At 34.4% G+C, this 16,652-nt stretch overlaps 1 protein-coding gene across 6 annotated transcripts in view; it reads right to left on the bottom strand.

The window, feature by feature from the left end:
• The window catches only part of LOC130999812 (putative disease resistance protein RGA3), a 70,427-nt gene extending 54,649 nt beyond the window's left edge, over positions 1-15,778 (bottom strand). For 2 of the 6 annotated variants that reach the window (XM_057925462.1, XM_057925463.1), the window contains exons 1-2: positions 1,926-2,197; positions 1,701-1,766 (exon numbers count right to left, since the gene is read on the bottom strand). The gene's annotated coding sequence lies outside the window, so the exon portion shown is untranslated. Of the gene's footprint in view, positions 1-2; positions 1,149-1,700; positions 1,767-1,925; positions 2,198-15,697 lie in introns of those variants that run through there. The other 4 variants (XM_057925467.1, XM_057925466.1, XR_009093591.1 and 1 more) reach the window with 3 other exon arrangements.
• Positions 15,779-16,652: the final 874 nt, after the last annotated feature.

The following is a 16,652-nucleotide window of genomic DNA, read 5'->3' on the forward strand; positions in this document are numbered from 1 at the left end:
GAGAAATAGTGAAATTGAGTGAGAGAGAGAGCCAAGGAATAAAATCGGATGAGTGATGACATGGATTTCTTTTTCATTTTTTTTATTTCAATCTTTGCCGAAACTCTTTTTAAAACTTTGACTTTGACTAGCTAGCTCATGAAAGATTTGGTGGGTAGTATTAATATAAATTAGTTACATAAAAATTTATATACATTAACTCTTTATAATGCGTTTTTTTCCAATTAACAGACAAGAAAATTGTACATTCTTTCTTTTCCCGTTTTCACATAACACTTCAACGTGTGGAAAAAAAAATTAAAACAATCACCACAAAATCCTCCTCGCCAAATAAGCCGAGAGTTGGGAGGAAGAAAATTACATATTTAGAAGTTGACATTGATGAAATTCTAAAAATAGAGATAAATAACAGAGATTTTTTTTTTAATTACATTTAAGCATCAGAACGATTTCATTTTGATGTTTAAGTTGAAAAAATAATTTCAAAAAAACAGTTCATGTTAGACTCCGATGAGATGAATCATTCGTCATCAAATTTTGTATAGCAAACTATTTCATGAAAAACGCTAAATAGTTAAAGAATTTTTAAGAGAAAACAAAATTTAGAGATACAAAACACTTATAACCCTTATTTTTATATATAAAAAGTGACTGTTAATCAAGTTGTACTTGTACTCATTAAATTTATAACGTTAATAGTTCCGTCCACAAAGTATTGCCCCATTTACTGTTCGGCACAGGTTTTAAGAAAGCGGATAAAGTGGTTGTTAGTGAAATATAAGGGTAGTTGACTAAAGTGTTAAAGGTATTGTGTGGTGGGTCCACTAGTAATAAAGTGTAATAAAGTAGAATATAAAAATAAAATAAGTTGGTGGGTCCATTAGTGGCAATTGATAGTAAATAAATCAAAGAAAAAATGGTGTAGTGGTACAAAAAGCAGAATAGGGCATTAGTTTGTGGACAAGCAAAAATGGGTAAGTAGGACAATATTTCGTGAACGGAGTAATATTTATGTTTACAAGGTATCATTTTGACTTTAAAGGTGTGAAGAATATTCATGCATGTCTCAATCCATATACCGCGAATGAAAATGTAAACACTAAACACAAATACCGATCCTCACCACCAAATATTTATAGCTTGAAAATCTGTACCAAAAGCAATATAAAAAAAGTCGAACATGAAGGATATTATTGTTAAGTAAATGGTGTAAACTATAAATAAAATTATGAAAATTATGTGTGAGCTAGATAGTGTCAAAAAATATGGCGCATAAACTCTTTAAGAGCTTATTTTGTCAAACACTTTAAAGGAGCTTATAAGCTCCTCAAAAAATTCCCTATTGTGAAAATTGCGAAAATTCTTGCATCAACTGCACTCATCAACAAATATACTAAATTATTTACAGATTCAGTGCAAAAATTCTCACGATAAGAAGTTTTTATCTGAACAAACCTCAAAGTATCAAATATTATTCAAGTCGCAATGGTCTCATGCATAAGATCACCAAATCTAAACTTTCACTACTTGTTTTAAAAGTGTGTTGAATTTTTCCCCACGATTGAATATAGTACATATCACACGAGGAAAGGCAAATATGTCAATTAGTACAAAAGGAAACACCAAAAAAAGAGGAAAAAAAGAAAAATCTCAAATTTCACTACACACGATTAACAAGCAGAATCGAAATTCATCCTCACCTTCCCTACTCGGCTTTAACTTCAATAACACAGTTCCCTGTCAAAAACAAAACTCCAGAGACTAAGCTGCACATCCACAGACAATATACAAAAGAATGATTAGAGTTCATTAATGTTATTAAAATAGATAATATAGTCTATGATATGAATTCATTATTGCACAAGACAGTTTAATATGTGTTGAATTAAGCATCATAAGATAGTAATTAGCTGCAACTCCTTTACCTTGTCTGCTTTTCCAAGAAGACCTGTTTCTGCAAACACTTTCTTAATAAGAGTTTGCAAAATTTGCTATGTGGATGTGTGTGAGAGAGAGAACTTGATGCAAACTGAACTAGAGTTTACAAAATTTGATGTGGGTGTGTGTGTGAAAGAGAGAATTGATGCAAACTGAGCAAGAGCTTACAAAATTTGCTAAGTGGATGTGTGTGTGTGAGAGAGAGAATTGAGGCAAACTAAACAAGAGTTCACAAAATTGGCTATGTATGTGTGTGTGTGTGTGTGTGTCACGACCGGACCTAATTAATGATAATTAAGTCGGGGAAACCATGACTAAGGGAGGGAGATTAGAAGCGGGAATAGAAAGGGGTGAATAAATAATGAAGGCTCGAAATCAAATCATTGTTAAGGAGGGACAATCATAAGATAACTGTTGTTTAGTCGCAAGGACTCGATTAACTCGTAAGTTCGGATGAACCCGACTTAGCTTAAAGACATATTACTTGAGAGTATGCAGCGGAATAACATAATCTGATTACATGTATGAAGACATGTATCCAAGAGTCCATTTATTAAACTTATGACAAAAGCTCCGCTCATCACTTCATCTTCATCAGCCATTGCTCAACCTGCACATTTAGAAATATATGCAGGGCTGAGTACAAAAGTACTCAGTGGGCACGTATGCCTAAGTATAAAAATACATGCTTCAAAACTGTAAATTGTCATGCCATCATAAACAGTACAGCAAGGGAGTTTTTTTCGCTAAAAGGCCCAAGCTTACTAAATTCATTTGTGATTCTTAAAGTTGGTCTGCAGACTAAGTTCTCTTGTAATCTATCATATCTGGAACTGTGTGCCGGAGAGGTGGCCACCTCTCACGGTCACTTGACCGGCCAACCCGCTAGATGACTCACGGTCATTGGTGTACACTAGCCCTGGCAGGATAGCTATCAACTGCTCAGGACCCGAATTCGATTGCATCATTGGCAGAGCCAAAGCAGATAGATATCATACTAAAATTTAAACATTTTATGGCAAGACAATACTTGAAATAACTTTAACTCAAATATTTTGTAACGAAATAACTTGCTCAAATGTAACATTAAACTCATTTGATAGATATATGTAAAACTGAAATTAACAGTTAAATCATCTCATGCATTCATTCGTATAAGAGGCCTACGACACGCAGGGGATCTCTATATACGTATAGTAAAAGTAATGCCCACCTGGTATGCTTAATGAAGTAGAGATCCTTGCTTGTTTACTTTATAAAGCCACTCGAACCTTCATTATAATGAGGTCCCCACGTAAGATTGGATAATAAGTAAGTAAATAGAAAGTAAATCTTGAATGAACCTTCTATCACTTGAAAGTTGCATCCTCTAATCTGAGTATTCTACTTATATGGACTTAACTAAAAGCAAAATAGTAACATCACATCTCTTGGGATATCTCAAATTGAGAAAAGCTTAAGAGTAACCTAATCCATTCTATATAGATTAGCTTACAATTAATAACTAAACATCAATCACTTAGCATAGTTCTATTAATAACTTGCTCAAGTAAGAAATCTCAAATATGTAATCATATATGAATCTCAACTTTGAAATATCATATAAAATCAACCTCTTTAAAGAAAAAAATACAAACTTTACATTTTTAGAAATCTCTCAGAGTCTATTTTTATTAGAAAGTTACAAAAATACAATATCTCAAGTGTATATGAAATTATCTCACAAAAGGCAAAATCTGCCACTGAACTTCGCTGCTTCGCGCAGTACATTTCAGAAACTCGTTTGACACATCTAATGGTCTCAGATTTAGCTGAAATTTTGCAGAAACGTACTACTCATGATAAAGTTATTACAGTAAAAATTTCAACTCATTTGGACTATGGGAACATCATTAAAATCATCCCCCAAGACACTGCTCTGCCAAGTTAAAAACTGACATCAATGTATTCTTTGTTTCAATTCAACATATAACTCATACTTTGGCCAAATAAAATGTGTAGACTCAAATACACGATCATAATACATACTAGAATGCTTTAACTTCAAACTTAACTCATGTTTAACACAACAAAGCCAACAAGTTACAACATAACAATTCTTATAACAATTTTCCACACATTAGGGCTGTTCTAATTTCCATATATTTGATAAAATCACATCATAATATATCTACATCCATCAATAAATAGCATATAAACCTTCTTATCTCAAAAGCCCCAATTTTCATTAAACTAACAAACTCAATCTCACATCCTATATGGTGTAAACTCGTAATTTACTCATATATGACATAATTCCAACTCAAGAACACATATATGAGTCCAATTATTCAAGAACATAATCAGAACTCTCAACCTCAAACCTAGGGTTCATACTAACTTGAGTAAACTCGAAATCAAGTAAGAATTAATACAATTAACCACCATAATCATGCTTAGGAACATCAAAAACATAATATATCTCAATATTAAGATCATACTTCAACTCTAGCATTAAACCCCCAATTTTCGAAAATAATCAAGAAAATAAAGTAAATATTTCCTCGATTTTAGACCATAGAAATCTTGCCAAAGTATGTTCTTACCTCAATCTGTGATCTATGAATGATATTTGAGATTTTAGAGGCTAAGATTTGAGCTTGCAAATAAAAAGAATGGAGGTTTGATGGGGAAGGGGTTGGACGTCTGCCAGGGGAAGAAGAAAAATGGGCTTTCTTCCCTTATAAGCCAATATATATATATATATATCTTATTAGGTTTAGTAAAAGTAAGTAATAAAATGTTACTAGTATGTGTGGGTTTAAAATTCTACATTTTAACTAACTCACAAAATAATTCAACATTTTCTTTCATAATTTAATAATATAAAACCTCACTTGAATAACTTAAAAAAAATCTCAATAATTAAGAAATAATAGTAAATCTCATATTCATGGTTTAATAATAAATCATCACTATTAAAATAAGAAAGCTCATATATAAATAATTAAATATCCATCACTTCAATTAGTCGAGCGATAAATCGACTAATAATACTTCGTACTTATCACCATTCTCATCTCTGAAAATAATAAAATAATCCCTTTACTATGAATTATAAACTTGCTTCCAAGAATAAAATTAATAAAAGATGCAAGAATACTTAATTATTCAAATTAAAAGCTCACTGAATTAAAAGCTCAGGCCATTATAATAATATCTCATCTCATCTCATCTCATCTCAGTGATTCTACTTCTCTTTCTTCTTTTAGATTAGAAAATAATAATAATAATAATAATAATAATAATAATATAAACTGTAGTGAAAATGCCGGGTGTTACATCCTCTCCCCCTTAAAGAAATTTCGTCCTCGAAATTTGACTACGTTAGAAAATAATTCTAGATACTTGTTTTTCACATCGATCTTGTGCACTCTTGGAATGCGGAACATTGAGAAAAACTTCATCCTCTACAAAAAGTTTATGTTGCTCTTGAGGTTCCTTGAGCAGTTGTCGATTTTGTCGGATAAGCGTAATCATTTATTCAACCGCATCAGGTCCTGTCACTTTTCTTTCACTTACCTCATGTCAATAGAGTGGAGATCAATATTTCTTTCCACAATAAGCTCCACATGGTGTCATATCAATTGTTGCCCAAAAATTATTATTGTAGGCAAATTCAATGAGTAGCAAAAGCTTTTTCCCAATTCATCCTTCGTTCTAGTGCATAATGCGGCTTCTGAGTACGCATGATGCACCTTGAGATGGTCGTCTCCTGCCCTCTGTAGGCGGGGAATTCACTCCTACCGTGCTAGGGAAAAGACAAATCATTTTTGAAAAGAGAGTTTTGGAACCCGGATTCACCCACGATTGCCAGCGTCCCTTCTGCTAAAGCCGCCGCTTCTTCGCTCTAGTACAATAATCTATATCACATCTTCCAAGGTTTAAAGATTTCTCTCAAATTGCTCATCTATTGTTGGATGAAAGGCTATTTTAAAATATGGCCGAATTCTCAAAGTTGAAAGACCATATAAAATCGGTCCTCTGTATCAAAGATGGACTTGGTTATGCATTGTTGCAAAGTGAAAGAGTTATTGTTAATGGGTCATGAAAATTTAGACCGCAAGAACTGAATTGCTCAACATAACTTGGAGCTAGCAACAATAGTATTATGAAACGAGATGTGGAATTGATACACCTCATAAAAGTTTAAAATACTTATTCGAGCATTAAGATCTAAGTATAAGGCAAAGAATATAGCTCGAATTAATAAGGGACTATGATTGTAGAATAATTTGTCACCCACGCAAAGCGAATATAGTAGTGGATGCCTTGAGTAGAAAAACTCAAGTTAACTAAGGATTTCTCCTTACCCATGAAGAAAATTGATCAAGGAATTCGAAAGGTTGAATTTAGATGTGGTTTTACCACCACAAACCATAGAAGCTGTAATTGCAATTTCAACAGTAACTCCTGATTTGAGAATCAGAATTGTTACAATACAAAGGAAATATGAAAAGTTAGAAAAATTACGGGTAAGGATTATGATAGAAGAGATCAATACTTGCCCAAAAGCTAGGGGTACTGCTATCATGTTTGAGAAAAGTTGTGTACCCAATACTGAACGGTTGAGAGTAAAGCTCATGATACGCTATATAGTGCCCACCAAAGAAGCACTAAATTATATCAAGATCTCAAACAAAAGTTTGATGGGAAGAAATGGAAATGAGATATATCTTCATTAGTTGAAGGAATGTTTGGCTAGCCAACAAGCAAGGGCACTACATCAAAACTCTATGAGAAGTTACAACTACTATATGTGTCAACCTTCTAAGGCGCATATCGAGATATGTCACATAATTCTCAATCATATTCAACCATGGTCTTCTTTCCTTGCTTTAAATTGTTAAATTACGTCTCCTTTTTGCTGACGACGACTTATGAAAACATATTCTTCATAAAAATTTCTGTGAACTGGCCCCAAATAAGATTCTCTAATTGCTCGAGGGTATATATCTTCTGCTTCGTCTCCCACTAATAAGTCGATCCTTGTAGTTGAAATAACATACAAGAAGGCGCTCTTGATCATTGTATCTAAGCAAGCGAAACTCGCAAAACTCTACTGCTTCTTTGAAACTCTACCGCTTAACTCGCAATAAAGGGATTTTGACAATGAAAAACTTCTGCTATTCTTCTTTCAAGTTGATGGGGACGAGTAGTTCTTTAAATTATTCACATGGCGGATAGCAGATTTTCATTGCTTCTTTGAGACATCATGCCGAGTAAATACACAAAATTCTCAAAATCGAGCTTTCATCCCATCAGTAAAGCAATCGCTGTTAATTAGCTATAAATCAACTAAGTTATAAAACTTATACACAAAAATTCAACCATCTAAGCAATTAAAGCTCAACGGCCTAGTAAATGACTACTTTGATCATTTCATAGCATGGGAAAATTTGCCTCATTGATTTCTCATACAAAAGATGAGAATATACGTTGCAAAAATGATCTTAGTACGTACTAATTGTGATGCAGTAACTGTATAACGTCACTTACTAGTACTAGGTTACAGTGCCACTGACATAACTCGTTACTGTATCATCAAACTGTCTATATCTACATCCATCCAATGTATAGATATACGTACACACCATCATCTAAAAGATTTTCATTGCTATGCAACAAATGAAAATCCCCCACATATCAAGATACAAATATTAAAATATGAACAACACTTTATCCGTTCAAGAAGTTCATATTAGTAGAGGATACTCATAAATAGACCATGTTATTCATATTCACCCACTTGTAAACATGTAAACTTCTCCAAATACTAGTTTCTTGCAAAATTGCAATATTAATAACTTTCTTGCAAAGTTGCAATATAAATTTGTTGCAGTGGTTAGTAGGCGATCACTATTTGTGTACAACTTGTTGTCAGGACCCACTCTGATCCCTTCTCATGAGATAATATGTCCCAAAAATGTGACTTCATTGAGCCAAAATTCGCATTCGTTGGACTTGGCATAGAGACGCTATGTTTACAACATTTTTAAGACAATTCTCAAGTGTTTCTCATGGTCTTTCTTGTTTTTCGAGTAGATCAAAACATCATCTCTGAAAATTATGTCAAATTTGTCTAAGGATAGATGAAACACTCGGTTTATGAGATCCATGAACACGACTGGTGCATTAGTCAATCCGAATGACACCACTACGAACTCATAATGGCTATATCTAATTCGGAAGGCCATCTTAGGTACATCCTTTGACCAAAACTTTAGTTGATGATACCCAATCCTTAGGTCTATCTTTAAGAATACAGTCACTCCTCTGACCTGATCGAAAAGGTCATTTATCCTCGACAAGGGTACTTGTTCTTGAATGTCTCCTTGTTCAACTCTTTATAGTTTATACACATTCTCAATGTGCCAATTTTCCTCTTTCGAAAAGAATGGTTGCACATCGGCGAGATATTAAGGAAACATCAAGAAATTCTCATTCGATGGTCACATCTCTGATGCTTTTCTCGGTTCTTTGTTCTCCATGAAAAATACACAAGGTAGTCCGAATATTCTTTCCTTATCATCTTTATTGCGTCGAGGGTGGAGATGATTGCCTTCCTCTTGCTCATGCTAATTCCATGGAAAAGTGTCAGTTCATTTCCAAGGGTCGAAAAGAAATTTGTCTTTTGTTGCAAATGATGGTAGTTTGGTTCACAGTTAGCTAATCCACTCCTAAGATTACATCAATGTCTCCCATCGGTATAACATACGAGTTATTCACCATGACTTTGAGTGAATTTATGCTCAGCTTTAAGCTCAAGCACACATGTGTTATTGTTGTTGTTGTTGTTGTTGGCGTGGTTACTACTCTTGGTGTGGTGGGGCAAAACATGGATTGCTTGCAGATACGGAGCCTGGACAAGCAAGTTCAGCATAGACCCGTCCCTTGTTCCTTATTTAAACAACGGTTTGCATAATGCCCTTCTGGCTACTGTGTAACAACCTTCACTTCCACTCTTCCATTATTGTAGCATCTACCATGGTTCTTGTTACAATTTGGGCAGGGCAAGATTCTTTGTTGGTTATCTCCTATCTGTCTAGGAGTACCCTTTTGGCTTTTGTAGCCTTATTGCTGGGATGATTGCCCCTGCCATGGTGTCTTTTTCGCTTGACAACTGTTACTGTTGTCCTCTTTTCTTCTTCCTCAAATGTTCTGAGTTTGTGCCTGTGAAGGTGTTGGCATAGGCGTCGTTACTGGTCTTTCTCTCGACATATCACAGAACATCCTATCGTATTGAGTAACGGTCATTATTCCCCTACTTTAGATTGTAAAATCCACTTTTCTTCTTCTTGCGATAGCTTTGGGGTATATACTTATCATATATTTCTGTTTAGAATGATCCCACGTAAAATTTTCTAATTGTTCAACTGTCATCATTTTTTTCTCTGTGCTTTCCTTCCTGGTCTGTAAAACGCAAATGAAATTGAAAATGCACTCAATAGCTCTTACCCAAGTCTCAGCTTTTGCTGGATCTCATGTCCTACTGAAGGCAGGTGAGTTTTGTCGTGAAATAGTTCATCTATTCTATGTTCTAGTTATATGGGTGATGGGGCTATTTTTTTTTTTTTTTTTTTTTTTCCTAGCCCTAGTACCTTCATTACCTTAGGGAATTCTTCTCCCTCTTCTTGGATGCCCTTGTTTTGGTGGCATACTAATGAGTCGACATACAATCATCAAAACATACAGTTGTATATCATCACTTCTGTAAACCATTTCTTGATTCTCAAATCTTGCTCACACTCTTTCTCATGAAAGTATATAAATAACATAGCGGAAGTGACTTGCCGCAAAAGACTGATAGGGTTGCTACATAGACACGGGAAAATTAATATCAATGAGGACTATTTCAACAACATTTGAATATAGATATGGTGATCTATCCAAGCATTATACATGATGAACTGGCTATCTTGCAAGGTCATCATGAAAGGGCTCAGTTCCGAAATGCCCTATGAACCAGCGTTTCCGTACTAATACTAGTCAAAATAACTAAGCCAACATAGGGCATACAAAAGCATCGAAATGATCGTCGTTTTCGAAATACACAAATAATGTCCTACTAAATGCACAAGAGATTGTCTGATGCATTACGTGCTTGACCCTTGGGTTGAAGCATACGTGTTTGACTGATTTAATCTGATGAGTATCTGTTTATCCTTGGTCACAAAAAAAATCTACCAACAGTTAGTAGATCACAATGATTCAAATCACAAATGGCAATTAGACAAAGTGTTTCAATAATTTGCCAAACAATTGAAAATGAATAACCATAGGGTAGAAATGAATTGACTGAAAGGTCGAAGCAAAATGACCTAATAGTCTGAACCCGTTTGGCTTTTCAGATGAAGGTTTAAAATATATAGGTTTAAAGACCCATATATGACGACTACTGAGATTTTGGCCATGTGGACTGGCCAGGTCCGACACAACTACTTCTCAGTCACTCGGAAATACTTTTCCGAACTTGGTAACTCTTGTTCATTGGCTGCAAAAGGTATACTTGGTCTAAAATCACCACTTTCATTTAAACATCTTGAACATGTCCTTGACAATATTCTAGAGCTTCTCAAACTTAGTGTCTGCCTCCTAATTTAATGCAATCCCTAAACATCTTCTATAGGCGAAATAAGGTAGGCTCAACCTTACTCAACAATCTTTCACTACATGATTTTAAATGTAGTACTTCTAGTACTTAGTGTTCCTTCACATAGCGCTTGAAATGCAACCATATAATTTGAAGCACTCTTCCGTGTCATTGCAAAAGACCTTCTGAATCATCACGCCTTTAATAAGGAAATAGATTTTGCTCCTCTGAGCATCTTTACAGGGTATGCGTCACCATACGTAATCCTAAGTCATGGAATGACCTTAGTCAATGCTCTCACTCCGGCTACTAAACTAAATGCCTAATCCAAGACGTTCTAAGTGAGGCGATGTCCTTGATAGGTTAAGGTATGTATATTTATCTTGAGTATATCCTTAGGGTCTCATTAGAATCTTAATTCATTTATTTCAGCATTAATCCACTGTCGGCGCTTCTAGCTATTATTAAACTCTGAACCATCTTCGAGAACTTCTCTCGTCTTACACACTTGCGTAAACTTTTATGATCAATCATAATGGTTGGTAATTGCTAGTACTCATATCACATCTCGTCTTTCCAATTCGTAGTAGGTGATCGTAATCAATAGAGATTCTCAGTCATGTCCTCATCTATTGCGATAGGTACTGTAAGTAGAATGGTTCCGAATATCTGAAACTATAAGCTGATAGCTTTAATCGTAATATTATAACATTATATACAAAGCATTTTGACCCCTCGTAAGTCTAACTCTGAAGTTCATACATGAATCATGAAGGTTATCCTCAAGCCATAGCTAGTGATAATCGAGGCTAGAAGCGAGTCTCAACTTATTAGGGATTAGCTAACTGATTACATAAGTCGCACTCATCGCTATAAGCAATATCATACTTAAACTATCATCGAATAAGGCAATAGTCGATTAGGTGCTCCGTCTCGCGTGAACAACCTGAATGAAGAACTATGTCTGCGTCAGTGATTTGTGCGTGGCACTCCGCTTGCACTGCTTTCATTGGATTATCTTTCTCTTTCTTAGCTCTTCACCATGGCTATAGTGAAATATAACTGAGTTTCTAGCTTCTATTGTTCTTCTCGTAACAGTAATCATGCATTCTTAACGCATCTAAGTTCATTGAGATATCTAATCAATCACTAAAGCATAAAACTTGAATGTAAGCATCAGTACATTTATATAGAACGTGAACTTCTCAATGTTTTAAAATCATTACCACCTTCTTTCTTGCTGAGCATGACGATGTGATGAAGCGCTGAGCTTTTGTCGACTGACTCTTTTATACAATAACTAATCTAGGACTAATTGGGTAACTCTTGGATTCAGAGCAAACGAACGGCTCTGATACCATTCTGTCACGACCGGACCTAATTAATGATAATTAAGTCGGGGAAACCATGACTAAGGGAGGGAGATTAGAAGCGGGAATAGAAAGGGGTGAATAAATAATGAAGGCTCGAAATCAAATCATTGTTAAGGAGGGACAATCATAAGATAACTGTTGTTTAGTCGCAAGGACTCGATTAACTCGTAAGTTCGGATGAACCCGACTTAGCTTAAAGACATATTACTTGAGAGTATGCAGCGGAATAACATAATCTGATTACATGTATGAAGACATGTATCCAAGAGTCCATTTATTAAACTTATGACAAAAGCTCCGCTCATCACTTCATCTTCATCAGCCATTGCTCAACCTGCACATTTAGAAATATATGCAGGGCTGAGTACAAAAGTACTCAGTGGGCACGTATGCCTAAGTATAAAAATACATGCTTCAAAACTGTAAATTGTCATGCCATCATAAACAGTACAGCAAGGGAGTTTTTTTCGCTAAAAGGCCCAAGCTTACTAAATTCATTTGTGATTCTTAAAGTTGGTCTGCAGACTAAGTTCTCTTGTAATCTATCATATCTGGAACTGTGTGCCGGAGAGGTGGCCACCTCTCACGGTCACTTGACCGGCCAACCCGCTAGATGACTCACGGTCATTGGTGTACACTAGCCCTGGCAGGATAGCTATCAACTGCTCAGGACCCGAATTCGATTGCATCATTGGCAGAGCCAAAGCAGATAGATATCATACTAAAATTTAAACATTTTATGGCAAGACAATACTTGAAATAACTTTAACTCAAATATTTTGTAACGAAATAACTTGCTCAAATGTAACATTAAACTCATTTGATAGATATATGTAAAACTGAAATTAACAGTTAAATCATCTCATGCATTCATTCGTATAAGAGGCCTACGACACGCAGGGGATCTCTATATACGTATAGTAAAAGTAATGCCCACCTGGTATGCTTAATGAAGTAGAGATCCTTGCTTGTTTACTTTATAAAGCCACTCGAACCTTCATTATAATGAGGTCCCCACGTAAGATTGGATAATAAGTAAGTAAATAGAAAGTAAATTTTGAATGAACCTTCTATCACTTGAAAGTTGCATCCTCTAATCTGAGTATTCTACTTATATGGACTTAACTAAAAGCAAAATAGTAACATCACATCTCTTGGGATATCTCAAATTGAGAAAAGCTTAAGAGTAACCTAATCCATTCTATATAGATTAGCTTACAATTAATAACTAAACATCAATCACTTAGCATAGTTCTATTAATAACTTGCTCAAGTAAGAAATCTCAAATATGTAATCATATATGAATCTCAACTTTGAAATATCATATAAAATCAACCTCTTTAAAGAAAAAATACAAACTTTACATTTTTAGAAATCTCTCAGAGTCTATTTTTATTAGAAAGTTACAAAAATACAATATCTCAAGTGTATATGAAATTATCTCACAAAAGGCAAAATCTGCCACTGAACTTCGCTGCTTCGCGCAGTACATTTCAGAAACTCGTTTGACACATCTAATGGTCTCAGATTTAGCTGAAATTTTGCAGAAACGTACTACTCATGATAAAGTTATTACAGTAAAAATTTCAACTCATTTGGACTATGGGAACATCATTAAAATCATCCCCCAAGACACTGCTCTGCCAAGTTAAAAACTGACATCAATGTATTCTTTGTTTCAATTCAACATATAACTCATACTTTGGCCAAATAAAATGTGTAGACTCAAATACACGATCATAATACATACTAGAATGCTTTAACTTCAAACTTAACTCATGTTTAACACAACAAAGCCAACAAGTTACAACATAACAATTCTTATAACAATTTTCCACACATTAGGGCTGTTCTAATTTCCATATATTTGATAAAATCACATCATAATATATCTACATCCATCAATAAATAGCATATAAACCTTCTTATCTCAAAAGCCCCAATTTTCATTAAACTAACAAACTCAATCTCACATCCTATATGGTGTAAACTCGTAATTTACTCATATATGACATAATTCCAACTCAAGAACACATATATGAGTCCAATTATTCAAGAACATAATCAGAACTCTCAACCTCAAACCTAGGGTTCATACTAACTTGAGTAAACTCGAAATCAAGTAAGAATTAATACAATTAACCACCATAATCATGCTTAGGAACATCAAAAACATAATATATCTCAATATTAAGATCATACTTCAACTCTAGCATTAAACCCCCAATTTTCGAAAATAATCAAGAAAATAAAGTAAATATTTCCTCGATTTTAGACCATAGAAATCTTGCCAAAGTATGTTCTTACCTCAATCTGTGATCTATGAATGATATTTGAGATTTTAGAGGCTAAGATTTGAGCTTGCAAATAAAAAGAATGGAGGTTTGATGGGGAAGGGGTTGGACGTCTGCCAGGGGAAGAAGAAAAATGGGCTTTCTTCCCTTATAAGCCAATATATATATATATATATCTTATTAGGTTTAGTAAAAGTAAGTAATAAAATGTTACTAGTATGTGTGGGTTTAAAATTCTACATTTTAACTAACTCACAAAATAATTCAACATTTTCTTTCATAATTTAATAATATAAAACCTCACTTGAATAACTTAAAAAAAATCTCAATAATTAAGAAATAATAGTAAATCTCATATTCATGGTTTAATAATAAATCATCACTATTAAAATAAGAAAGCTCATATATAAATAATTAAATATCCATCACTTCAATTAGTCGAGCGATAAATCGACTAATAATACTTCGTACTTATCACCATTCTCATCTCTGAAAATAATAAAATAATCCCTTTACTATGAATTATAAACTTGCTTCCAAGAATAAAATTAATAAAAGATGCAAGAATACTTAATTATTCAAATTAAAAGCTCACTGAATTAAAAGCTCAGGCCATTATAATAATATCTCATCTCATCTCATCTCATCTCAGTGATTCTACTTCTCTTTCTTCTTTTAGATTAGAAAATAATAATAATAATAATAATAATAATAATAATAATATAAACTGTAGTGAAAATGCCGGGTGTTACAGTGTGTGTGTGAGAGAGAGAGAGAGAGAGAGAGAGAGAGAGAGAGAATTGGTGCAAACTGAACAAAAGTTTACTAAATTTGCTCTGTGTGTGTGAGATAGTGAGAATTGCTGCAAACTTAACAAGGCTTTACAAAAGTTGCTATGTGTGTGAGATTATGTGTGCGTGAGAGAGAAAGAGAGAGAGAGAGAGAGAGAATTAATTGGTGCAAATTGAACAAGAGTTGACAAAATTTATCTTTAGATCTAACTTCTAAGTCTTTGTTTTTCAATTTTTAAATAGAATTCAATCTCATCGAAGCATCTTTACGCGTGAACATGTGGTAGCTTGCATGAACAAGACAATTTATTCATAAACAATATTTGAAATACTAATATGTTTTCTATCACACGAATTGTTTTATTATCAACAAGGCAGCACATTATCTTGTCTTATTCTTCTTCTTCATTCAATAATCATCCCTCATTATTTCTCAACCACTCCGACAACGAAAACTCAATAATAAGGTTTAAGAAATGATAAGCTGATTAATTCGTCATTAGCTGGCATAATGAAATGTTCAACGTAAGAGGATTTAAGCCAATAAGAGTTCATTAGTGTTATTAATAATTTAATAGAGATAATACAGTCTATGATATGAATGCATTATTGTACAAGGCAGTTTATATGTGTTGAATTAAGCATCATAATTAAGATAGTATAATTACCTGCAACTCCTCTATCTTGTCTGCTTTTCTAAGAAGATCTGTTTCTGGAAACACATACTTGTTCAAGCTTGTAACTCATCATCTCCTCAAAAAAAAAAAAAAAAAAAAAAAAAAAAATAATAATAATAATAATAATAATAATAATAATAATGATAATCATCTCCTCCGCAGCACCAAGCTGCTTGGAAATTTGGAATGAGAGAGAGGCCTTCTGATCTATTCTTGGGTTGGGCTTGTCAAGTTTAATTCAGGTAGAGAGAGAAATTGGGCCTCTATTAGGAGTGCAATGTATATTGAAATGGAGTATATATATAGAGTTGGGCCAGAAGTGGATTGGGCAAGTTAAATTGATATATTGGAATTTACTTTGCATAATTGATAAGATGTATGTCCCGAGTGTTTACACTATTATAATTATTTGCAGTTACGGCGTGAGTTTAGTGAATGAAATAAAAACCAGTAATATTCTATTTGGACCCACTAGATTAACATTTTTAACTAATATCATTGCTCAAATAGATGCGGCCTAAAAAATACCCTCTACTTCCCTTAATATTTAATCCCATCGTGGTGGATCAATACATAGAAATTTTAATGGGCTTGAATCATCAAGGCCCATCTCAACTCAGTTTCCACATAAGCCCAACAAGCTAATTCATGCTTTCAAGAATAGGTTGAAGCCCATCCCATGTTCTGATCCAGCGTTATGGGCCGCCACGGGTCGTCTGCGGTTGTATGGGCCGCCATGGAGGAGTTTCTCGACACCGTGGTGGCGGGGGAGGGGCCGAGGGCGATGTCGAGGGCGTGGACGACGTATTGCACGGCGCATCAGATGGGGAGCTGCAGAATGGGGGTGGATGAAGAGGAAGGAGCAGTTGATGAGAATGGGGAGAGTTGGGAGGCAAAGGGGCTGTTTGTGTGTGATGCGAGTGCGCTGCCGGGAGCTGTTGGTGTT

This window comes from Salvia miltiorrhiza, chromosome 8, assembly GCF_028751815.1.
Source record: "Salvia miltiorrhiza cultivar Shanhuang (shh) chromosome 8, IMPLAD_Smil_shh, whole genome shotgun sequence".
NCBI lineage: Eukaryota > Viridiplantae > Streptophyta > Magnoliopsida > Lamiales > Lamiaceae > Salvia > Salvia miltiorrhiza.